Source organism: Mobula birostris, chromosome 7, assembly GCF_030028105.1.
Source record: "Mobula birostris isolate sMobBir1 chromosome 7, sMobBir1.hap1, whole genome shotgun sequence".
Classification (NCBI taxonomy): domain Eukaryota; kingdom Metazoa; phylum Chordata; class Chondrichthyes; order Myliobatiformes; family Myliobatidae; genus Mobula; species Mobula birostris.
Window position 1 is genome coordinate 115,937,697 of NC_092376.1, and position 26,283 is coordinate 115,963,979.

At 42.7% G+C, this 26,283-nt stretch overlaps 1 long non-coding RNA gene across 2 annotated transcripts in view; it reads left to right on the top strand.

Moving 5' to 3' along the window:
- Nucleotides 1–25,538, top strand: part of LOC140200394 (uncharacterized) — a 42,016-nt gene extending 16,478 nt beyond the window's left edge. For both annotated transcript variants that reach the window (XR_011886614.1, XR_011886615.1), the window contains one exon: nucleotides 25,124–25,538. This is a non-coding gene — a long non-coding RNA (uncharacterized lncRNA). The remainder of the gene's footprint in view (nucleotides 1–25,123) is intronic.
- Nucleotides 25,539–26,283: the final 745 nt, after the last annotated feature.

A 26,283-nucleotide genomic window follows, 5' to 3' on the forward strand; every position in this document is an offset into this window, starting at 1 on the left:
CAATGGTAATTCCCAAGGATATTTATGGGAAGTAATTTGGCTATCTTAACAGTAGGTTGTTGGATTCTTTTTGTTGGAGGTGATTGCCTGTGATAATGCAAATGTTTTTTGTCACTTACCAACCCATGCAAGGATGAACTGCTTTATTTTCTGAAGAGTCATGAAAGGAATTGAACATACCATTTCTGGAAGGTCATTAAAGTTGCTGAAGATGGTTGGTTCTAGGAGTTTGCCCTGATGAATTGTATGGTGATGTCCTCAGAATGGAGTTACAGACCTCCACCAACCACAAACATCGTCCTTTGAAAAGTATGACTCCACCTTTTAGAGTGTTTTCAACTTGAAGCCCAGTTTTACCAGGGATTCTTGATGCCATACTCAGTCCAATGTTGCTTTGATGCCAAGGCCAACCTCTTTCACTGTCTTTAGAATTTGGCTCAATAGTCCATGTTTAGACCAAGGCAGTGATGTAGTCAGGAGTACGAATGGTTCCAGTGAGCCCAGTATGAGCATTAATGAGTAGGTTATAATATGTAGATATTGCTGGACAGTACTGGTGATAGATTCTATCATTATTGTAATGATTAAAAGTAGATTGGATAGTAATTAACAGGATTGGATTTGGCCCGTCTTTTTTGGACAGGGCATACTTTGGGCAATATTCCAGTGTCAGGTAGATGCTAATGGAACAACTAGACTAGATTTATAACTGGTTCTGTAGATGTTGAGGTGTCATATTTGTTGAAGAGGTTTTTGTGGGTCTACCAGTTTTTGTGTATTGGTATTTTCTTCCTTGATGACTTGATTTTAGTTTTAAATTTGTGTCTTTGCTCATGAATTGTCCACCATTTGAGGAAGAAAGTTTTTTAAGCCACTAAATCCTTTACAAAATTTTAAAACCTCAGATAAATTTTCCTTTAACTTTTTGCATAAATTTTGTGGTTTACAGTTTATACATTCTCCAGTTTAAAAATTAACCCATGGTGACATATTAAACTATAGTTCTCCTTCCAGTGCCTTCAAAGGTGCCATGCCCAAAATTGAATGTGGTACTCCAGATATGATGTAGCTTGAGCTTTGCAGAGCTTGGGACAACCTGCTGTTTCTTAGTTTAGTCTTGAGTTATTAAGAATATTCTCCCTTTAGTCTTGTAATTTTTATATATAATGAAATTATAAAACAGTTTATGTGTATGCATACCTTGATTCCTTTGGGTCTTCTGTGAATTCTACTTTATGCATTCATAGAAGAGCTAAAGAAGTAAAAGTGCTTCTACTTAGTAGTATGCAAAGATTCAGCATGACAACCAAAACTTTGACTAACTTCCTTAGATATGTAGTCAAAAGTATATTGACTGGCTGCGTCACAGCCTGGTAGGGAAACACCAATGTCCTTGAACGGAAAATCCTCCAAAAAGTAGTGAATTTGGCCCAGTCCATTATAGGTAAAGCCCTCCCCACCACTGAGCACATCTGCATGAAATGTTGTTGCAGGAAAGCAGTATCCATCATCAAAGACCCCCCACCAGCCAGGTTATGCTCTTTTCTTGCTGCTAGGTAGGGGAACCTGAGGCCTCACACCACCTGGCTCAGAAATAGTTATTACCCCTCAGCCTATACACTCTTGAACCAGAGGGGATAACTTCACCTGCCCCATCACTGAACTGTTTCCACAACCTATGGACTTACTTCCGAGGACTCTCTTCTCATATTCTCGATATTGGTTGCTTATTATTATTTCTTTTTTATCTTCTTTTAGTATTTGCGCAGTTTGTCTTTTGCGCTCAGGTTATCTGCCCTGTTAGTGAGATCTTTCATTGATTCTATTATGTTTATTGGATTTATTGAGTATATCAGCAAGAAAATGAATCTCGGGATTGTATATGATGACATAGAAGTACTTTGATAATTTAACTTTTTTTGAACTCTAAAGAGGAAAAAAGAACAAATTCTAACAAAATCTTGGGTCGGGGACAGTATTCTGGGGAAAAACAAAACTGGTGTGATAACCCATCAGAATTGGAAAAACTTGATAACTATGGCATATTTTTAAAAAAACTGTGAGAACACATAAGTTTGTAATTGGAATAGCAAAGTGAATAATTTGACAAGTGAATGTAATCGGAGGAATAAAAATTGGGTTTAGAGGCAATATAAATGAGAATATAAGAATCACTATGTAGTGCCTAGAAAAAGTATTCAGCCCCCACAACTATTTTCACATTTTACTTCCTCATTATCTAAATTTAATATATTTAAGTGGAATTTTTGATGTAATCTACAAAACATTGCGCATCATGTCAAAACAAAAGAGATATTCTACAACACACATCAAAGTTGCTGGTGAACGCAGCAGGCCAGGCAGCATCTCTAGGAGGAGGTACAGTCGACGTTTCAGGCCGAGACCCTTCATCGGGACTAACTGAAGGAAGAGTGAGCAAGAGATTTGAAAGTTGGAGGGGGAGGGGGAGATCCAAAGTGATAGGAGAAGACAGGAGGGGGAGGGATGGAGCCAAGAGCTGGACAGGTGATTGGCAAAAGGGATGCGAGAGGATCATGGGATAGGAGGTCCGGGAAGAAAGACAAGGGGGGGGAGGGAACCAGAGGATGGGCAAGGGGTATATTCAGAGGGACAGAGGGAGAAAAAGGAGAGTGAGAGAAAGAATGTGTGTATAAAAATAAATAACAGATGGGGTACGAGGGGGAGGTGGGGCCTTAGCGGAAGTTAGAGAAGTCGATGTTCATGCCATCAGGTTGGAGGCTACCCAGACGGAATATAAGGTGTTGTTCCTCCAACCTGAGTGTGGCTTCATCTTTATAGTAGAGGAGGCCGTGGATAGACATGTCAGAATGGGAATGGGGTGTGGAATTAAAATGTGTGGCCAGTGGAAGATCCTGCTTTCTCTGGCGGACAGAGCGTAGGTGTTCAGCAAAGCGGTCTCCCAGTCTGTGTCGGGTCTCGCCAATAGATAAAAGGCTACATCGGGAGCACCGGACGCAGTGTATCACACCAGCCGACTCACAGGTGAAATGTCGCCTCACCTGGAAGGACTGTTTGGGGCCCTGAATGGTGATAAGGGAGGAAGTGTAAGGGCATGTGTAGCACTTGTTCCGCTTACACGGATAAGTGCCAGGAGGGAGATCAGTGGGGAGGGATGGGGGGGACGAATGGACAAGGGAGTCGCATAGGGAGCAATCCCTGCGGAAAGCAGAGAGAGGGGGGAAGGGAAAGATGTGCTTAGTGGTGGGATCCCGTTGGAGGTGGCGGAAGTTACGGAGAATAATATGTTGGACCCGGAGGCTGGTGGGGTGGTAGGTGAGGACCAGGGGAACCCTATTCCTAGTGGGGTGGCGGGAGGGTGGAGTGAGAACAGATGTACGTGAAATAGGGGAGATGCGTTTAAGAGCGGAGTTGATGGTGGAGGAAGGGAAGCCCCTTTCTTTAAAAAAGGAGGACATCTTCGTCGTCCTAGAATGAAAAGCCTCACCCTGAGAGCAGATGCGGCGGAGACGGAGGAATTGCGAGAAGGGGATGACGTTTTTGCAAGAGACAGGGTGAGAAGAGGAATAGTCCAGATAGCCGTGAGAGTCCGTAGGCTTATAGTAGACATCAGTGGATAAGCTGTCTCCAGAGACAGAGACAGAAAGATCTAGAAAGGGGAGGGAGGTGTCGGAAATGGACCAGGTAAACTTGAGGGCAGGGTGAAAGTTGGAGGCAAAGTTAATAAAGTCAACGAGCTCTGCATGCGTGCAGGAAGAGATATTCTACAACTTCTCAACAATTTATACTAAAAAATAAAAATATTCTTGTGAGGCTGAAAAAGTATTCATCCCCTTTGTAATTACTGTGCTAATTTTCCTTACTAACACACCCAATTTGTTGAAGTAGAAAATTGGAGAGTCACCTGAATAAGTACTCCCCCTCTGTGTAAGCTGCAACAGTATGGTAGATTTTCAACAGACCAACCAAAATGAAGACAAGAGGGCAGTCAGGGCAAGTCAGGAAAATGATAGTAGAGAAGCCCCAATCTGGGGAAAGGTATAAGAATGTTTCAAAGGCATTGAACATACCTTGGAGTACAGTGCAGTCCATCTTGAAAATGTGAAAAAATATGAAACCATAGCCACGCTGTCTAGGTCAGGCCACCCCTCTAAACTTAGTTGCTGGAGAAGAATGGTACTTTAAGAGAGGCTACTATGATATTGACAGTCGCTCTGAGAGAGCTGCTGAAGTCAGTGGCTGCAATTGGAGCTGAAGGCCTTGACCCCACAAACTCTTAAGGTCTTGCACAAAAAGGGTATTTATGAAATAGTGGCAAAGAAGCAGCGCTGGCTTAAAAAAAGCATGTCCTTGCTTGTAAAGACTTTTTGCAAAGTATCACTTAAAAGATGCTGTAAAGATGTGCAAGAAGGTCTTGTTGTCAGATGACACTAAAATGGAACTTTTTGGCCTCAGCAATAAGCAGTATATGTTGCATAAATCTATTACTGTGCGTCAACCAGGTAACTCCATCCCTACTGTAAAGTATGGTGGAGGAAGCATTATGCTATGGGGATGCTTTTCAGCAGCAGGGGCTTGAAATCTGATTGGGATTGATGGGAAGACAAATACTGCTAAATACAGAGAGATCCTGGATAAAACCTGCTAGCCTCTGTCGGAAAGCTCAAACTGGGGTGGAAGTTTGCCTTTTTCAGCAGTATAACGACCCAAAACACACTGCCAGAGCAACCGTGGAAAGGCTTCGACTGAAGAACATTGATGTCTTTGAGTAGCCCAGAGTCCTGACTTAAACTGATTGAACATCTCTGGCAGTCCTCAAAATTGCTATCCATTGCCGTTCTCCAACTAATCTGGCACAACTTGAGCAATTTTGCAAAGAGAAATGGACAAATATTCCTCCATCACGTTGTGCAATGCTAATGGAGACTATAGCTGCAAGGGATGGTCCAACTAGGTACTAAGCAAAGACGGATGAATACTTTTGAAGTGCTGATATTTCAGTTGTTGAATATTTAGTTTTTCATGTTTTACAATCTTCCCCTTTTTTTGGGCTCTACTGTGATGAAAAAGATGGGATTTACAAATATAAACTCTCGGTTATATTAATCAAAAATCCCTGGTTGGTGTACTGATTTATGTGAACAAAGGATTGGGGGCTGAATACTTTTACAAGGCCCTGTATGTAGCTATTTGAACGTGCTGCTGTGTCTGGATAGTGTGTGATCTTCCACATACTGGTTTGAAGTTCATCTGGCGGTGTTTTGTGAATTAATGAGTTGAATCTCCTCATAATTTAATGTTCCTGAATACCCTATTTACAATGTTAAAATATTGCATTGAAGTTTACCAAAAAGAGCATCCATAACTAAAATAACACTTTAAGGAAGATATGCTAGTATTTTTAGTTTTTGTAGAAAGTTGATAGACAAATTTCTGCAGACAAAAAGAATAAATTATGCATTGTAATAACTGATAATGTTTGAATAAGGAGAAAAATAAACACAATATTAAATAGCATATTACATGAGAGAAAGATTCTAATAACTCACTAAAAATTCACACATAAAAGTAAAACTATTGAAGCACAATGAAGTTGCGATACAGATAGATATGTTCTCATTTCTGAACAAGCTTCATAGTTCAAAGTCAATTTATTTTCAAAGTACTTATATATCACCATATACTACCTTGAGATTCACAGTAGAACAAAAATTACAGTATAATCAATGTGAAAAAATCTGCACGAAGACTGACAAACAACCAATGTGCAAAATTAGACAAACTGCAAATACAAAATAATAATAATAATACTGAGAACATGAGCTGTAGAGCCCTTGAAAGTGAGTCCAAAGATTGTGGAATCAATTTAGAGTTGAGGTGGGTGAAGTTATTCATGCTGGTTCGGGAGTCTAATCTATATAGCCTGTCATCTCCTGAATTGATCTTTGCTATGCTACTTTTGCATTGGATTGTACAACAGAAGCATATCTTGCTTTACACAAGGAGTCTTAAGCATTACAGTTATAATGCACTGTTTAACCTAAGAAACCTCTGCCCAAAGAGACAGTTCTGAAATTAATGTACACTCTGGTCATTTTATTAGGTACCCCCTGTACCTAATAAAATGACCACTCAGTGTTTGTCGTTTTCTGCTGCTGTAGCCCGCCCACCCACCTCAAGGTTCAACATGTTGTTCGTTCAGAGATGCTCTTTGGTGTTATTTGAGTTACTGTTGCCTTCCTTTCAACTTGAACCAGTCTGGCCATTCTCATCTGACCACAGAATTGCTGTTCACCGGATATCTTTTTGTTTCTCGAACCATTTTCTGTAAACTCTGGAGACTGTTCTGCTTAAAAATCCTCGGAGATCAGTTTCTGAGAAATTCAAAGTACCCAGTCTAGAAGCAACAATCATGGTCAAAGTCTCTTTTCTTCCCAATTCTGATCTTTGAACAACAAGTGAACCTCTTGACAACAAGAGATTCTGCAGATGCTGGAAATCCGGAGAGCAACACACACAAGATACAGTAGGAGCTCAGCTGGTCAGGCAGCATCTGCGGAGAGGAATAAAAGGGAATAAGGGTCTCTGCCTGAAACATCAACTGTTTATTCCTTTCCATAGTCTCCCCTGTTGTGTTCGTGCTCTTGAACCTTAACCATGCCAGCGTGCTTTTCTGCATTTAATTGCTGCCACATGATTGACTAATTAGATATTTGAATTAATGAGCAGGTGTACAGGTGTCTTAATAAAGTAGCTCCAAACACTTAGTGAAATGTTTGAGAGGCTATAGAATCAGAATTGGGTTTAATATTACTAACATGCGTCATGAAATTCGTTATTTTGCGGCCGCAATACATAATAAAATACTGCAAAAAGAGAACTAAAAAGAAAACAGTGAGGTTGTGTACATGTGTTTATTGTTCATTCAAAAATCTGGCGGTGGAGAAGAAGCTGTCCTAAACTGTTGAATGCGTGTCTTCAGGCTCCTGTATCTCTTCCTTGATGGTAGCAATGAGAAGAGGGCATGTCCTGTGTGATGTGGGTCCTTGATGACAAATGCTTCCTCTTTGAGGCATTGCCTTCAAAGCTGTCCTTGATGCTGAGAAGGCTTGTGCCCATACTAGAGCTGGCTGAGTTTGAAACTTTCTTCAACTTTTCCAATCCTGTGCAGAGTCCCCCCCACACCAGACAGTAATGGGATCACTTGGAATGCTCTCCATAGTAAATCTGTGTAGAAATTTGTGAGTCTTTGGTAACATACCAAGTCTTCGCAAACTCCTAGTGAAATATAGCCATTGTCATGCTTTCTTTGTAATTGCATCAATATGTTGTGCCCAGGAGAGACCTTTGGAGTTGTTGACACCCAGGAACTTGAAACTGCTCACTCTTTCCACTTTTGATCCCTTGCTGAGGACTGGTGTGTGTTCCCTCTATTTTCCCCTTCCTGAAGTCCCACTCAATCCTTTGGTCTTACTGACGTTAAATGCAAGATTGTTGTTGCATTATCACTCAACAAGCTGATTTATCTCACTCCTTTATGCCTCATTGTCACCTCCTGAATTTTTGCCAAGCATAGTTATGTGATTGGCAAATTTATAGATGGCATTTGATCAGTGACTTGCCACACAGTCATGGGTGTAGTGAGAGTAGATTAGTGGGTTTAAGTGTGCATTCTTGAGGTGTGTCAGTGTTGATTGTCAGTGAGAAGATGTTATTTCCAATCTGCACTGAAGAGGCCTAGGATTTTGAACTTTATACTCTTAGTACTAATCAACAAGCTCTCAGTAAGTTGATTATTAAAGTACATATATAGTACCATATACAACCCTAATATTCATTTTCTTTCAGGCATACTCAATAAATCCAATAACCATAATAAAATCCATGAAGTCAATGACAGGGTGGACAGCCAATGTGCAAAAGACAACGAAGTGTGCAAATACAAAAAGTAAGGAAAATATAAATAAGCAATAAATATGGTGTTGAATGCTAAGCTGTAATCAATAAACAGCAGTCTGACATAGATATTGCTGTTTTCCAGGTGATCGAAGACTGAGTGGAGATTATATCCACTGTAGACTTATTTTGACGATAGGCAAATTACAATGGGTGGGAGTAGGTTCTGGCCATGACCAACCTCTCAAAGCGCTTCATCAAAGTAGATGTGAGTGCAGCTGGGCGATAGTCATTGAGGCAGCTCACCCTGCTTTTCTTGATCGTTGGTATGAGTATTGACTTCTGAAGCACGTGCAAACCTCTGACTGCAGCAGTGAGAGATTGGAGATGACCTTGAGCACTCCCACCAGTTGGTTGGCACAAGTTTCCAGTGCCTTACCAGGTACACCATCAGGGCTTGACACCTTATGAGGGTTCACCCTCATGAATGATGTTCTGACGTCAGACTACAGGGTCACAAGATGCTGCAGGGTTTTACACAGGTGTAGTTTTATTCTCCCTTTTCAAAGCATGCATAAAAGGTGTTTAGCTGATCTGGGAGTGAAGCATCACAGCCATTCATGATGTTAGGTTTTTACTTGTAAGAAGTAATGGCCTGCAAATCCTACCAGAGCTGACGTGTGAAACTTGAATTGGAATTGTTTTTTCACTGATAAATTAGCCTTCCTGAGGCTGTACCTGGACTGCTTGTATAGTTCTGGATCATCAGTCTTGAATGCCACAGATCTAGCTTGCGGCAGACTACGAATCTGGTTCAGCCACAGCTTTTAGTTTGGGTATGTCTGATGTGTTCTTGAAGGAACATGCTCATTCACACAAGTCTTGATGAAGTTGGTACAACTGTGGCATATTCATTCAGATTCGAAGATGAATCCCTGAATATTGTCCAGTTCACTGTCTCAAAGCAGTCTTGTAACTGTTCCTCTGCCTCCCTTGTCCATCTTGGTTCTCACCACTGGTGCTGCGGTCTTTAGTCTCTGCCTATTCTCAGGGAGTAGAAGTACAGCCAGTTAATTGGTCTTTCCAAAGTATGGACATGAGATGGTACGGTAAGCCCTCTCGATGGTGGTATAGCGGTGCTATAGCAGTGGTCGATTGTGTTGGCCACTGGGTTGCACAGGTGGTAGTTCAGAGACTTTAAGCTGGCCCAATTGAACCCCTCGCTGCATTAATAGGGAACAAGACAACGGGGTGACCCATTGAGGCATTCTTTGAGAGAAGGATAGTTCAATCTGATTGTGACCAGAATGAACATTAAATTTTCTTGAATGCTATTAGTATCGCTTTGCTTTGGAAACTGAAGTAGAAAACCTCAGTTTATTAAAGAAGAACGACGCGTAGCAAAGCAAATACAGAAGGACACTTTTGATGGCATCATTTCTGGCTTATCTGCCATCCAGGACATCTCAAATGTCCTCTTTCTTTAAGGATCATGGTTTCCCTTCTGCCTTCACCCGCATCTCCTCCATTTCCTGCACTTCGGCGGTCACCCCATCCTCCTGTCACCATAACAGGGACAGAGTTCTCCTCATCCTCACCTACCACCCCACCAGCCTCCGGATCCAGCACATTATCCTCTGCAACTTCTGCCACCTTCAACAGGACCCCACCACTAAGCACATCTTTCCCTTGCCACCCCTCTCCGCATTCCACAGGGATCGGTCCCTCCACAACTCCCTGGTCCACACATCCCTCCCCACAGATCTCTCACCTGGCACTTATCCCCGTAAGCGTAAGTGCTAAACCTATCCCTACACCACCTCTCTTGCCACCATTCAGGACCCCAGACAGTCCTTCCAGGTGAGGTAACACTTCACTTGTGAGTTTGTTGGGGTCATCTATTGCATCTGGTGCTCCCGGTGCAGCCTCCTCTACATTGGTGAAACCCAACGCAGATTGGGGGACCGCTTCATCGAGCACCTCCGCTCCATCCGCCACAACAGACAGGATCTCCCAGTTGCCACCCACTTCAACCCCGCTTCCCATTCCCATTCAGATATGTCCATACATGGTCTCCTCTACTGCCATGATAAGGCTAAACTCAGGTCGGAGGAGCAACCCTAATCTGAGGAAAGACATTCTTGCCATAGAGGGAGTACAAAGAAAGTTCACCACATTGATTCCTAGGATGGCAGGACTTTCATATGATGAAAGACTGGATCGACTAGGCTTATACTCACTGGAATTTAGAAGATTGAGGGGGGATCTTATTGAAACGTATAAAATCCTAAAGTGATTGGACAGGCTAGATGCAGGAAGATTGTTCCCGATGTTGGGGAAGTCCAGAACGAGCGGTCACAGTTTAAGGATAAAGGGGAAGCCTTTTAGGACCGAGATGAGGAAAAACTTTTTCACACAGAGAGTGGTGACTCTGTGGAATTCTCTGCCACAGGAAACAGTTGAGGCCAGTTCATTGGCTATATTTAAGAGGGAGTTAGATATGGCCCTTGTGGCTAAAGGGATCGGTGGGGATGGAGAGAAGGCAGGTACAGGGTTCTGAGTTGGATGATCAGTCATGATCATACTGAGTGGCAGTGCAGGCTCGATGGGCTGAATGGCACCTATTTTCTATGTTTCTAACACCTCATATACTGTCTGGGTAGTCTCCAGCCCCTGGGCATGAACATTGAATTCTCCAATTTCCGGTAATTCCCTCCCCCTCCCTTCCCTCATCCCTATTTCATTCTGCCCCCTCCCTCAGCTGCCTATCACCTCCCTCATTGTTCCACCTCCTTCTACAACCCATTGTGCTTTCCCTTATTCCTTCTTCATCTTTCCTGCCTATCACCTCCCTGCTTCCCCTCCCCCACCCCTTTATCGTTCCCCTTACTGGTTTTTCACCCGGAACCTACCAGCCTTCTCCTTCCCACCCTCCCCCCACCTTCTTTATAGGGCCTCTGCCCCTTCCCTCTTTAGTCCTGACGAAGGGTTCTGGCCCAAAGCGTTGACTGATCATTTCCATGGATGCTGCCTAACCTGCTGAGTTCCTCCTGCGTGTTGTGAATGTTGCTGTTCTACCCTTGGGCCTCTCGTTGTCATTCTGGAGACATGCAGCCCTTTCATCCCCCGTCTCTTCATCTCTTCTGCTGTTTGTTGTTTGTCTCTGACCCTGGAGATGTGCATGCCTCTCCTCCTCTGTCTCTTCTTCTCTCATCTTTTTTTGTCCTGACTCTTTGATCCTGGAGTCATGTGGCCCTGGCCTCATCCGATTCTTGTTCTCTCCCTCTCCTTGCCGCTTCCCAATGTTTGGCATCATCTCTTGACCATAATGTCCCCCTTCCCTTTCCACGCGGCATAGTTAGGCTGACCATTTTTTTTTACCCTAATACTGGATAGAAGATAAGAAGCACCAAAGGATGCTGATTATTCTTGATGATGTGGTTGGCGCTCTCTTAAATAGATGTGATATAGTCACTGCTGTCCTTCGACTGCAGCAAAGGGTTTTATGGATGTCTCGGAGTATGCCATTACAATAAGATTTAATTATCTCTTATTAATGGGTGGCAGTTAGATCTGTCCCAATCCTGCACATGCTGATGGTGATTAGCAGAATGTGACCCCTCGAAATAGAGCTGCCCTGCCCTTTTGCTCCGGTAGGTGTCGCTGCTGAGGCTAGCCGTGCGCATGTCTCAGGCTGTCGCGTCCCGATTTCCATGATGGCCGATTGGGTCTTGGGTGAAAGGCAGCCTGTTGATTTTTGGTGAATGAGCAATTTTATACAAATATATGACCCTGAACTTTGCCTGCATTCTGTAAGTTAGTGCATTTTAATTCGATTTAGCTAAAAAAAGTGCCGCTGTAATGCACCGTTTGCACTAATTGGAGGTCACAAACAGACAGAGCATGAGAGTTTTAGTAGTATATAGATGATAGGATAACAGGACTTTGTCCAATAACAGGAAGACATTGTGGTCATTCCACATTGGGTGTTTTCTCTGGCTTCACCAAGGTTTAGTGCATTCCTAAACATGCATCCTTACAAATTTAGTAAATACTAATCAGCAGCATTCATTTACAGTCATCTCCCTGCAGAGAAAGACCAGAATGTTTTAGGATTTGAAAGTGTGTCTTTGAGTTCATTGATCTTATAGCAGTAGTTAATGCTTGTCTCAGTATGTCCCATGGAGTATAGTTCTATTACACAGTTCCTTTGAATGTAGTCTACAAACCCATGCACATAGTGACTTTGCAAAGGTGGAATTAAGTCTCCAACTATGTCTAACTCTAGGGATATGTTGGGAAGGGCCTTTGTCACCAGTAGCCAAGTAAGATCTTGGTACTTGTTTGAGATTCTAATGATGAGACTGTCAGTCTTTTTGAAGAACCGTCCAACAAGATACATTGTCTCTCTCAGGAAAGTCATTTTATGCAGACTGCTGTCTGATGAAAACACCTTTAACCAAAAATTTTTTGCTGATATCTTTTGAGGGTGAGGGATACATTGTTTTTTCTTACCTCTTTTTCTGTAGACATGGCACACTACATCCTCACAGCTGACTATTCCCATTGGATCTGCAGCTGACTAGCAGTCATCTTAGATGACTGCCACATTTCAGGAGCTGGGTCTGAGTATAGGCCACATCACTGTATAACAATAGTGTGAACACCTTGTCATGATTATGAGGTTCTTTCTTGCCTTTAAGAGGGAATGCCACATGCACATTTCCAAACTCTGCTACACCTTGTCTGTCTGTTTCAGCCGGTACTTTCCCTGGATACTCTGAACTAGAATCACAGCATCTAAAGACCCGTGGCTCGAAAGCATGGCTTTGTTTTTGCTGGGGTTGACTTGGGCTCCTGAGGCCAGTTCAGTCGATTTGCAGATATTCATCAATCTGATGAGTTAGTCTGAGCAGAAGAGGTAATGCTATCTGTGTATAAAGTTAGCACTCACTTCTTATAGAGAACTATATACAATGCCCCTGCTGCCTGGGATTATCACCCTTTTATTGCATGTCAAGAAAAAGGATGAGAGCAATCTTGTCTCACTCCAGATTTGATCAGAAAGCCTCATTTTCACCCATTCCCCTTTTTAGTTTGGACTGTTCTATGTGTGTGTGATATATATATATCATTCTGTCCAATCGTCAGGACTAACTGAAGGAAGAGTGAGTAAGGGATTTGAAAGTTGGAGGGGGAGATCCAAAATGATAGGAGAAGACAGGAGGGGGAGGGATGGAGCCAAGACTGGACAGGTGATAGGCAAAAGGGATACGAGAGGATCATGGGACAGGAGGTCAGGGAAGAAAGACGGGGGGGGGGGACCCAGAGGATGGGCAAGGGGGATATTCAGAGGGACAGAGGGAGAAAAGGAGAGTGAGAGAAAGAATGTGTGTATAAAAATAAGTAACAGATGGGGTACGAGGGGGAGGTGGGGCATCAGCGGAAGTTAGAGAAGTCAATGTTCATGCCATCAGGTTGGAGGCTACCTCTGTCCCTCTGAATATACCCCTTGCCCATCCTCTGGGTTCTCTCTTCCCCCCCCCCCCCCCCCCCGTCTTTCTTCCCGGACCTCCTGTCCCATGATCCTCTCGTATCCCTTTTGTCTATCACCTGTCCAGCTCTTGACTCCATCCCTCCCCCTCCTGTCTTCTCCTATCATTTTGGATCTCCCCCTCCCCCTCCAACTTTCACATCCCTTACTCACTCTTCCTTCAGTTAGTCCTGACGAAGGGTCTCGGCCTGAAACGTCGACTGCACCTCTTCCTAGAGATGCTGCCTGGCCTGCTGCGTTCACCAGCAACTTTTATGTGTGTTATTAATGAATTGTATGCTTTGTGTTTGTCTTTTTTTTCTCTAGTTTTATTTAGTCTGAAATACCCCTGCAAATAAATTTGTTTAGTTTTAGTATTTAACATTATTTTACTTGAAAATGTTTGCCTTTTAAAAATACAAGTTAATGGAACTGATTTTGTATATGTGGTACTGGACGTAATTCTAGGTTAAAAATACTTTCTGGGTGCATAACTTTGTATTGAAATTTTGGTATACATTGGAATGATGACACAAACCTTGGTATTGTGAAAGTATTACATTTCTAAGTGAGGATGGACAACTTTGTGGAATTGGGGAAAACTGGCAGGTTAAATTTATGCTAAAATCAGAGAAGTGTTTAACAGAAAAATTGATCTAGTGAGTACAAAATCAAACATTGGGACTTGTTGAAATTGGCAGGATGATTTTTTTTTTAAAGCCTAATCTAGAATTTCGTACTTCAAAAATAGAGGCATGGAGTACAAAGGCCAGAGAGTTGTGAACCATTTATAAAGGACTAATTTGGCCACAACTGGAATATTTGATTCTGTTGAGGTTACCACATTTTAGAAAAGGATCTCAAGCCTTTTGGGTACAGTGTACAAGATGAGGAACTTTAATTATGTGAATAAACTGGAGAGGGCAGAACAGTTGTCCTTAAATAAGGCGGGTGACGAGGATATGGTGATACTTTGAAAATTGAGTACAATTGGAAGTAAATAGAGAGTATTGGCAAAGTGTCATGCTGCAGGAGATGTAGAATAAAGGTGACTGGTTTCAAAAATAATGAAGAAAACACAATGAGTGGTTAGGGCTGAAAGCCACTATCAAATGAAATATTGGAGACTATTTCAACTATTGGGTATGTGAGGGAGTGGGATGGGTATCTGAAAGAAAAGATTTTGCAGGGCTATGGGAAAGCGTGTAATTACCCTTTCCCATATTCCTGCAATTTATTTTCTGTCTTGTATTAGTCCTAGTAGTATTCCCCAGAATGCTTTGTGTGCTAATGGAACATTTGATTTGCAGATGACTGACATGATGTGGCGCTTAAACACAAACTTCTGTTTCGAAAGTGAGAATGTTGCTACTGAGCTTGACATTTGTCAGAAGGGCCTACTGTTAAGTGATCACTGAATTTGGACAGATTTGTAATAAGTTAATTGTGCTCAATAAATCTCACTGAATTTCATGGCTGGCAGATTTTTAGCAATGTTGACATTTTAATAAAGTTGGAACTTAACAGAACTGAACACAAACTTGAAGCAGTTTGTAAACTGGATAAATAGCTGGAAGCTGAATAGGATTGATACTTTATTGATGTGGCATAAGACAAGGACATGTTTTTTTTGGGAGGGGGGCAACTCTTCTCAATTATGCATGAAGACCTGCATTCAACAATTTTCCTTATTAGATTTCAGAACAGTCCATGAATGCTACCTTGTTATTCCTTTCTTTTGCACTTTCTATTTATTTTTGTTATTTTTAGATTTGTCTTTGTGCAGTACTGCTGCCGCAAACCAACAAATTTCATTTGCACGTTCAATCCTGCATTCTTTGCCCTTTTGAATTTTGCCTCTGGTACAATGTAACTCTTTGCTCTGTCTGCATTTGTACCAAATCATTGGTTTGTCCTTCCTTTCATTCATGTTACACTCATCATCTACTTGTAAACCTGCTGGCTCATCCTCAGCTCTATCATCCTGGTTCCCATCCCCTGCCATATTAGTTTAAACCACTCCCAACAGTTCTAGTAAACCTGCTCGCAAGAATATTGGTCCCCCCTGGATTCAAGTGCAACCTGTCCCATTTGTACAGGACACATCTGCCCCAGAAGAGGTCCCAATTATCTAGAAATCTGTATCCCTGTCCCCTGCTCCAATTCTTCAGCCACCCATTTATCTGCTACTTCATTCTATTCCTGTCCTCATTGTTGCGTGGCACAGTCAGCAATCCCGAGATTATTACCCTTGAGGTCCCGCTTTTCAGCTTCCCTCCTAGCTCTCTGCTTTCTGTTTTCAGGACATCCTCCCTTTTTCTACCTATATTGTTGGTACCAGTGTGTACCATGACTTCTGGTTGCTTATCCTTCCTTTTCAGGATATTGTGGATGTGTTCATAAACGTCGTGAACCCTGACACCTAGGAGGCAAACTACCATTCATGTTTCTTTTTTGTGTGCGCAAGATTGCCTTTTAGTCTCCCTAACTATAGAGTCTCCTGGAAAACTTGTATCTGACACCTGGAAAGGAACATTGGCTTTGTAGACATACCCCCTATTCTGTCAAGAGTTAAATAAGAAATAAAGAATGAATTTAACTACTTGCCTTGCCTCTGCCTGTTCTTGCAGAAGCCCTGTTGAGCGTAAGCCTTACCACTCTGACTCAGATTACTCCGACGACAACTGCTCCCATGATAACCACTCCACTAAACGGTACCCCTCTTATGGAGGCTGGGTTTTTAAAGCTGTTCGCCAGACTTGCATGGGAATGCTTCTACTGCATTGCGTACTACTCCAATCAAAGTTTATGCATATAAAATAAATTTTTATTAACATTTTTAGCATTCTCTTATACAGCATAGTTGTCACTTTATCAAGTTGACATTTTCTGCTTCGTCTCACCACCATATTTGTCACCCACTAAGCTCTGGCAATGGTTGTGGATTGTTAGGCCAAAGATTAGGCAGTGTCTTATCGAATAGTAGAGTGGTATCACTAGTATCAATATCCTTATTTGGATTATAAATTTAGAAGACCAAAATGGCCATTTCCTCTTCACAAAAATTGTGACTGACACCTTGATTAAAAATATATTTTAAGATATCAGCCTTTTTCCAAATGCTTTATGGTGGGCTTTGCTTAAATAAGGCAATATATGACACTAACCAGGAAAGGGTCACTTTGTTGTGTGAATGAAATCATCGAAGAAAATTACTGGTAGATACAGATGCAGCTTCTTTATTCAATAAAACAAGGCATCTTATGGAGACACTTTTGGTGGAAAGGTCTGGTGGCCCACTGTGGAGCTCCATATTTTATGTGCCAAACACCATATTTACAATGTATGAACAATGTTTTCTTTGAAACTACATACAACCTTCACACCTCCTGATTCATATCCACATCACAGACACCCAAATGAAATTTAATCAGCATTGATTCACAGCTTTTAGGAGCCCATTGTTCAGAGCTGCACTCCAAATTAAATGCACAATATATTTTCAGATGTGAAGACTGGTAGCCAAAGTTAATTGTTAAATGTATATGTCCTTAACCCAAAAATCACTCTAACAGTCTCTCCTCTTGGCCTTCCTGGACCAGGAAAGGCCAACCTAAAGGAAGATCTACTCAAATAGGGCAGCAAAAAAAATGCCCTGCCTCAGAATTCCCCCCCTCAATTATTTTGTGTGCCTCCATGTTTATCCTGTCATCCCTAATCACTACCAACAAAATGCTAAGCAGAGAGATTATTCCAGAAATTTGAGCAACAGTCTTGGAAATGCAGCTTCATTTGTATTCCTGTTGGTTCTTCCCCTGCAGGCCGATTGCAGTTTAATCACATTCCTTGTCCTCACCCCTCCATTCTCTGGTTGCTAATACTCTTCTCTTTCCAGGTGCACCAGCAAGGTAAGTGCATGAGGCTCGCAGGCCCTCTCATCAATGTACAGGAAGGGGTTGGGGTGGTCTCTATTTGAATGACTGCAAGGACCTCTCCCTGGTGGCATCCCCTTCTGAACTGTCCAGTCGATCACAGGCTTGATTTCTGAAAGGGCCCAGCTCCTTTGTATTCACTCCTCATTTAGGCTGGGAGTGACTACCTTCAGATGCCATGTGCAATCTTTCTCAGCCTGAAATGCCATCGAAGTTGTGGAACTTGCTGTCTCTGCTTTAACTTAAATCCCTCTCCTTCTATTTTCCCCAATATCTTTTCAGTTCTATGCCATTAAACTAGTCACCTACCTTCAACCAGCTTTCATTACAGACTACTATCACCATCACACTTTAACATACTATTGACGGGATTCTGTCACGTTCTCGGTGTCTTCTGCCTTTGCGTTTCCTGTGGGTATGTGTTCACCAGCTCTAGTCAGGTCTGGTGTAGCTGGCTGGTGTTCATCTCTGAGGTTCTCTGTAATTATATGGTTACTAGGTACATTTGATCCCCTGCTCTGTGGGAGCAACAAGAAGGTGAGTCATACAGTTTAACCTGAGTCCATTGTTTCCTCTGGCTGCCTCATTGACTCTGCACAAAGACACAAGTGTCAGTTGTAAAAAGTATCATCTGTGGTCCTATCCATCTTGGAGCAAACCCTCCCTTTTCAGGCACTACCCTCACCATGACTTGGTCATCTGGTTGAGGGAGAACTAGCTGCTTTTCCCCCGGCTCTCTGATTGGCAATGTGCTGATGTTGTTTTGCTCGGTCCTTGAACACTAAGTTGGTTACAGAGGTCTTCCACATACTGTGTTGTTCTATCCTTGTAAATCCCAGGCTTCCCATAACCTGTAGTTATCCCATAAGGGAGTGTCATCAATAATTCGTAGGGGCTGAAACTCAGTGTGCTGTTTGGGGTTGCTTGTAATCTCATCAATCCATGTCTTTCCTGTCTCAGCTATAGCTTTGTCTAAGGCATTCTTGATTGTTCGGTTCATCCTTTCTACCATTCCTGAACTCTGAGGGTGGTAGTGTACTGGGCCAATCCCTAACAGTCAGTATATTTCCTTTACCACTTTCCCTGTGAAATGTGCTCCCTGATCCGAGTCCACCTGAACTGCGGTTTCCCACCTTGCGAGGAATTCCTGAACTAGAATCCGTTCAGCGGTGCTGGCGGTGCAGTCCCTTGTTGGGAAAGCCTCTACCCACCAGGTGAAGTGATCCATAATTACTAGACAGTTGCTCCCCCCCCTGCCCCCCCCTCCCCCCCCACCTTTTGAGTAGGGGCCCTGTGAAGCCCGTCTGGATATTTTCTCCGGGTCCCCTTGGCTGTGGTTGATCTGCCAGCTGTAGCTTTCTGCCTTTACCAGGGCTATGTTGGGCTTAAAAGATACAACAGCGGCAGAATTTTTCAACATCCCCGCCCATCTTTGGCCACCACCAGTCCTGCTGGAGGGTCATGATCATGTTCTGCCTCCCCTGATGTATCACCCCATGATATAACTTCAGTAGTATCTGCTGAATACATGGTGGTGCCACGACTCCTTCCTCCTCGCGTGACCAGCTCCCTTATGGTCCCTCCTTTCTTTGATATTTCTCCTTTTCTGCCTCCATCTCTTCATATGATTTTACTAAAGTGGCTTCCTTCGTTCCTCCCTGCACACTTGCAATTCCAGTTGCCTCTTGTTTCCCTGCTGCCTTCTTAACAGTACTGTCTATCTACTCATTTTCTACTTCCAGGGCACCTAGGCACATCTCGAGTAGCAGCGGTAGTTTCAATGGATACAATTAAATATTGTCGTTTCAGCCTGATACAACTGAAAAACACAACTGCTTCCAAGGTCAGTACAGTCAACAAGGATGTCTTAATGCGTTTAAACGAACTATCGCTGCTTAAAACCGATGGAAACAACACTGTGTTTGGAAGTGCCCATGGAGGACACCTTGGAGGAAGTGTGGGTGTAGATTGGGGTTACAAATGCATTTAAGGAACTGGGGGTTTTAAACTCTCTATACCGACTATCTTGCTGGCGAACGTGCAGTCTCTGGTGAATAAAATAGATGATCTCAGAGCTAGGGTGCTGAATCAGAGGGACATTAGGACCGTGTGTGTCCTGTGTTTCATGAAATCCTGGTTAACCTCTTCCGTACTGGATGCAGCGATTCAGATCGACAGGTTTACTATACACCGTCAAGATAAATCTATAGAGTCTCTCAAGAGCAGAGGTAGAGGGAGTATGCTCCATGATGAACTCTTGATGCGTAAATGTATCCGTGGTGTTCCAATTCTACGCACCAGACCTGGAATATCAAGCAGTAAAGTGCCGTCCTTTTTACCTACCGCGGGAGTTCTCTGGCGTCATTTTGGTAGCAGTTCACATTCCACCTCAGGCCAATGTCAAGCAGGCTTTAGATAATCTGAACAATGGGATCAGCATGCACGAAACAGCACACGCTAACGCTAACACCATCACCATCATTTTGGGAGATTTTAACCAGGCCAGTCTGAAAAAAAAAATCACTAAGCAACTACCATCAACAGATCACTTGCAATACCAGAGGAAACAACACACTGGATCATTGCTACACCACCATCAAGAATGCCTACCATGCTATTCCACGCCCTCACTTCAGGAAGTCTGATCACGTAGCTGTACTTCTACTCCCTGAGTATAGGCAGAGACTGAAGACTGCAGCACCACTGGTGAGGACCAAGAAGGTATGGATAAGGGAAGCACAGGAGCACTTACAGGACTGCTTTTAATCGGTGGACTGGATTGTATTCAAGGATTCATCTTCGAACCTGGATGAGAATGCTGCAGATGTTACCAACTTCATTAAAATCTGTGTGGATAAGTGTGTGCCCACAAAGACTACTGTACATTTCCAAACCAAAAGCCATGGATGAACCAGGAGGTACGTTGTCTGCTGAAGGCTAGATCCGTAGGTCTGGCGACCCAGGCTTGTCCCAGAAAACCAGGTATGATTTGCGGAGGGCTATTTCAAGGGTGAAGAGACAATTTTGAATGAGGTTGGAGGCAACATCAGATGCACGGCAACTCTGCCAGGGTCTGCAAGACATTACTTCCTACAAAGCGAAGCTGATTAACATGAATAGCAGTGATGCTTCACTACCAGATGAACTCAATACCTTCTATGCACACTTGAAAAGGGAGAACATAACTACAGCTGTGAAGATCCCTGCTGCACCTGATGACCCTGTGATCTCTGTCTCAGAGGCTGATGTTAGGCTGTCTTTAAAGAGGATGAACCTTCACAAGTTGGAAGGTCCTGATGGAGTACCTGGTAAGGCTCTGAAAACCTGTGCCAACCAACTAGCAGGAGTATTCAAGGACATTTTCAACCTCTCACTGTTACGGGGGGAAGTTCCCACTTCAAAAAAGCCACAATTATACCAGTGCCTAAGAAGAATAATGTGGACTGCCTTAATGACTATCACCCTGTAGCACTCACATTGAAAGTGATGAAATGCTTTGAGAGGTTGGTCATGACTAGACTGAACTCCTGCCTCAGCAAGGACCTGGACCCATTGCAGCTTGCCTATCGCCAAATTAGATCAATGAAGGCACAATCTCAATGGCTGTCCACACAACTTTAGACCTGGACAACACAAACACCTACATCAGGATGCTGTTCATTGACTACAGCTCAGCATTTAATACCATCATTCCCACAATCCTGATTGAGAAGTTGCAGAACCTGGGCCTCTGTACCTCCCTCTGCAATTGGATCCTCGACTTCCTAACTTGAAGACCACAAACTGTGCGGATTGGTGATAACATTTCCTCCTTGCTGACAATTAACTGGTGCACCTCGGGTATGTCCCCCTGCTCTGCTCTCTATATACCCATGACTGTGTGGCTAGGCATAGCTCAAATACCATCTATAAATTTGCTGGCAATGCAACCATTGTTGGTAGAATCTCAGGTGATGACGAGAGGGTGTACAGGAGTGAAATATGCCAACTGGTGGAGTGGTGCCACAGCAACAACCTAGCACTCAACGTCAGTAAGACGAAAGAGCTGATTGTGGACTTCAGGAAGGGTAAGGTGAAGGAACACATACAAATCCTCATAGAGGGATCAGAAGTGGAGAGAGTGAGCAGTTTCAAGTTCCTGGGTGTCAAGATCTCTGAGGATCTAACCTGGTCCGAACATATTGATGTAGTTATAAAGAAGGCAAGACAGTGGCTATACTTTATTAGAAGTTTGAAGAGATTTGGCATGTTGATAAATACACTCAAAAACATCCTATGGTTGTACATGGAGAGCATTCTGGCAGGCCGCATCGCTGTCTGGTATGGAGGGGCTACTGCACAGGTCCGAAAAAAGCTGCAGAATGTTATAAATCTAATCAGCTCCATCTTGGGTACTAGCCTACAAAGTACCCAGGACATCTTTAGGGAGCAGTGTTGCAGAAAGGCAGTACCCATTATTAAGGACCTCCAGCACCCAGGGCATGCCCTTTTCTCACTGCTACCATCAGGTAGGAGATACAAAAGCCTGAAGGCACACACTCAGCGATTCAGGAACAGCTTCTTCCCCTCTGCCATCCGATTCCTAAATGGACATTGAATCTTTGGACACTACTTCACTTTTTTTCATATACAATATTTCTGTTTTTGCACTTTTTAAATCTATTCAATATACATAATTGATTTACTTGTTTATTATTTTTTTCTCTGCTAGATTATGTATTACATTGAACTGCTGCTGCTAAGTTAACAAATTTCATGTTACATGCTGGAGATAATAAACCTGATTCTGATTAATTTCCTTTCTGTTCCTTACTCTCTCTGTTCTGGTGAGCTAATAATTACTGTCACCTCTTCTCGCATTATTTCTAAAACACTGGCTATCGTCCCTAAATTACCACCTTCATCTTCCGAAGTGATTAGTAGATCATCTGCATACTGTAAGTGTATCGACTGGGAGGGCATTAGATTGAGCTTTTCCAAAGACTTTATGAACAATGACTGGACTATTGTGGAATACCTGAGGGAATCTGGCCCATGTATTTTGCTGCCCACCCAAGGTGAAGGCAAATTGGTCATGGGAGTCGGGTGTGAAGGGGAGCCCCCAAAATCCAGTAACAATATCCAGCACTGGAAACACTTTATGTTCTGGAGACAGGCTATTCAGGATGGTTGTAAGGGCTCTATAGCCAATTATTAATTGATAGCCATTGGTCTTTATTGACCATCTAGGCGAGTTAGTAGATGCCACAGTCTCTCTGAGTATTCTCAGGTGTTTTAGTTCCTTCAATATACCCTAGACAGTGGTCAATGCGTCAGTTTTTATCGGCTACTGCTTATGGGGTTTATATACAGACCCCCTCTATTTTAACCAGGATTATCTTTACTTGACCACAATCTTGTTTGTGTCGAGCCCGCACTGCTGGCTGCAGTCTTTGAAGATCAGTGATTTTGCTAGCTAGGTTGTGTATTCTATTGGTTGTACATGTTTGCTGCCCCTGACTTGTCCATATTATTTCTCCCTTTCCCCGATCTATAATGGCCTCTGCTTCCCTTGGGATGTCTATTCCAAGGATAGTGCCCTCATTATTTGGACATACTCAGCAAAACACTGGAAGCTGCACTCTGCCGATTTCAAGTATTTGCGACTCGGTTCTTTCTGGTTTCACTGTTTTCTCTCCTACCACCCCCCCCCCCCAACATAAATGGCTTGTCCTGTTGTTGGCGAGGGTAGATCAGTTATTGATACTGATGCCCCTATGTCCACTAACATATCGCATTGCCGGCCCCCTAACAATGTTGTTGTGTACATCCGCGGGCCACCAGTGCTGGCAGTGGGGGCCGCCACCACATCTTTTTCCAACCTAGGAGCCAGCTGTACTAGCTCTGTGATCTGATCTGATCGCTGATCAGACTGGGCGCCAATGGGGTGAGAGATTGCGGGTCTGCTGTGACGTTCACCTGTTTTTCTTTCCTCTTTTTTTGGACACTGCCTCCAACCATGTCCCAACAGGCCGCACTTGTAGCATATCAACTCCTTTACCCTCCCATGTCTATTCCAGCAATTCCTTGCCTCGTGCCCTAGTCACTGGCAAACTAAACAACCCCTTTGGGACCACTCTGCAACTGGTGGCTCCGTCTCACTAAATTAACACGCAAAGTTTCCCCACTTAAGTAAGCACACATGCATGCGCACACACTACTTTTATATCTACCAGTTCAGCTCTGTGTTTGTGATACTTCGTGTTCCCGTGTACCACCGACCCGGACATATCCAAGTGTGAGTGCTACTTTTTTAAAATACTCACCTACTTTAGACTGTTAAGATCACTGGAAACACGATGGGTCACGAGGGTATCCCATTTCTGACACCAAATGTTGTGTGAGTGAAATCGCCGAAGAAAAGTACTGGTAATACAAAGCAGCTTCTTTATTCGACAAAACAAGGTACTGCAGGCATCATATGGAGGTGCTTTTGGTGGAAAGGTCTGCTGGCCCAATGTGAGGCTCCATATTTTATGTGCCAAATATCCAAGGACAACTCTGTATTTGCAATGTATGGACAATGCTTTCTTTGAAACTACATACAACCTTCCCACCTTCTGATTCACCTCCACCCCACAGACATCCAAATGAAATTTAATCAGCATTGATTCACAGCTTTTAGGAGCCCATTGTTCAGAACTGCACTGCAAATTAAATGCACAATATATTTTCAGATGTGAAGACTGGTAGCTAAAGTCAATTGTTAAATGTATATGTCTTTAACCCAGAAATCACTAACATTGTCTTTCCACTATTTGGCAAATAAAATCAGTACCAGAAGTGATAAATTTTAACCACAGTCTCAGGTGAGTCACTCCTCTGAAACTTTGTGGTTCTTTGCACTTTCTAGCAAACACCCTGGAATGCTGGTATTCCCAAGCTGTCTTCACTTCTTAATTTATCATCTGAAGGGGGTGCTATTGCTAAAGCCAACTTCTATTGAACATTCCGAGCTGCTCACAGATACCAAATCATAATGTACATTTGGTAAAGTAATTTAAGTGTCCTTAATGTATTCTTGGGTGAACTTGAAATTTCTGTGGAATTTATCAAAATTGAATTTGCCTTTGATATCTGTTAAAATCTACAGTAGTCAATTTTCCACTGCCTTGCGACTGTACCTACTCATGATAAAGGCTTCAGGAGTAAACCCTGAGGGAAATATCCGAGGCTGGAGACCCCAAGGCAGTCCTACATTGAGTTCAACGCTGACTGATAACTCCTGTGATGTCACTGGTGCTGAACTGTTTCTTTGGATTCATCAGCTGCTTGGAGGGGTGGGGGGAAGCCTCCTGTATGGGCAATGGCATGCTCTCCATATAGTACTGCCCTGGCTTGCATACTGATTTGCATATCATGCAGACAGCTAGGACATAATATCCATAGTCATTATTTATTTTTACAGATGCTTGCACATTATTGTAGGAAATTTCAAGTTTAGAAAAAATATTATCTTCATTGTCTAGCGAGGTAGGCTATTTTACACCACTGCTTTATAACTTCAAATATCAAATATCGTTTTGATTTTTTTAACCTAACTTTTATAAACGCTTTTTAAATTTAGAATTATTAGTATAAGTTTTTGATGACAAATCACCATGGCAATGCCAGTTGATATTAAAGTCTTTCATAAATGATTGGTAAAAATGTTCCAGCTGAACTGACAATTCCTGTATGTGCAGCACTTTCATAACCAGTTGTTTTTTTTTCCTCCTCTTAGGTGGGAAATCAGGAAAGATGGATCGTGTCTGTGAATATAAATTGACAGTGGGTAGCATTTTGCCCTTTGATAATTCACAACAAATTTCAAATTCACTGGGTTTCAATATTTCTGAGGGCAATGGCCCAAACAGCAGGACTGGTCAGAGTATTTGTGGAAGAGAAAGCTGCAATCTGCAGGATGGAAGTGGTGTTCAGCAGTCCACTGATTCACGGGATGAAGCAAAACCTGCATTTAATGGCCATGCATCAGTACGATCCTATATTCCTTTGCGCAAACTTCAAGATTTAGCTTCTATGATTCCTAGTGGATTCTCTGGTGAATCTCCAGAGATAAAACCAATGGTCAGAATCCCTTGAGAACTCTCCAATTCAGGACTGTTGCACAATTAGCAAAGACAGTGACACTGGCACAGAGCCTGAAATTACACAGAGTTGCTTCACCAGAATTGAAGTTAAAAATAACTAAAATGGTTATGAATGGAACAATGATGTTTGAATCGTCCATCTGCAGTGAGGTGGATAAAGAAGATGGAAAGGGTTCCGAAGAACAACTTGCAATCATCAAAGACGTTGAACTACCAATGTTGCACAGAGCAAAAAAGAATGAGAAAGAAAAGTGTTAAATATAGTCCTTCTCATGAATCTGAACAGCAAGAAGACAATGCAGTGAATTTGTCTCCACCACCTTCCATTAGGAGGAAGAAAGAGATGTAAGTATTACTGAAGTGTAAATGAATTTTTGTATCAGAAATATGTGTGTGGTTCTCTCTCTCTCTCTCTCTCTACTCTCTCTCTCTCTCCTCTCTCTCTCTCTCTCTCTCTCCTCTCTCTCTCTCTCTCTCTCTCTCTCTCTCTCTCTCTCTCTTCTCTCTCTCTCTCTCTCTCTCTCTATCTCTCTCTCTCTCTCTCTCTCTCTCTCTCTCTCTCTCTCTCTCTCTCTCGTAATCTTTTCATCTGTGTTCTCTGCTTTTATGCTACTTCTGCTTTTATGCTACTTGGTGAAGTATGTGTAAGCATTACAACTGTCCCTTCAAAACTGAAGCTGATAAGGTTGTTACATTTGTCAATGCTTTCTGAAAATCCATCAGTCTAAACTGCATTCAAATATAGGGCTCCTTTTATAAAACCATGCTGATTTTAATAATTCGCCCATACTGA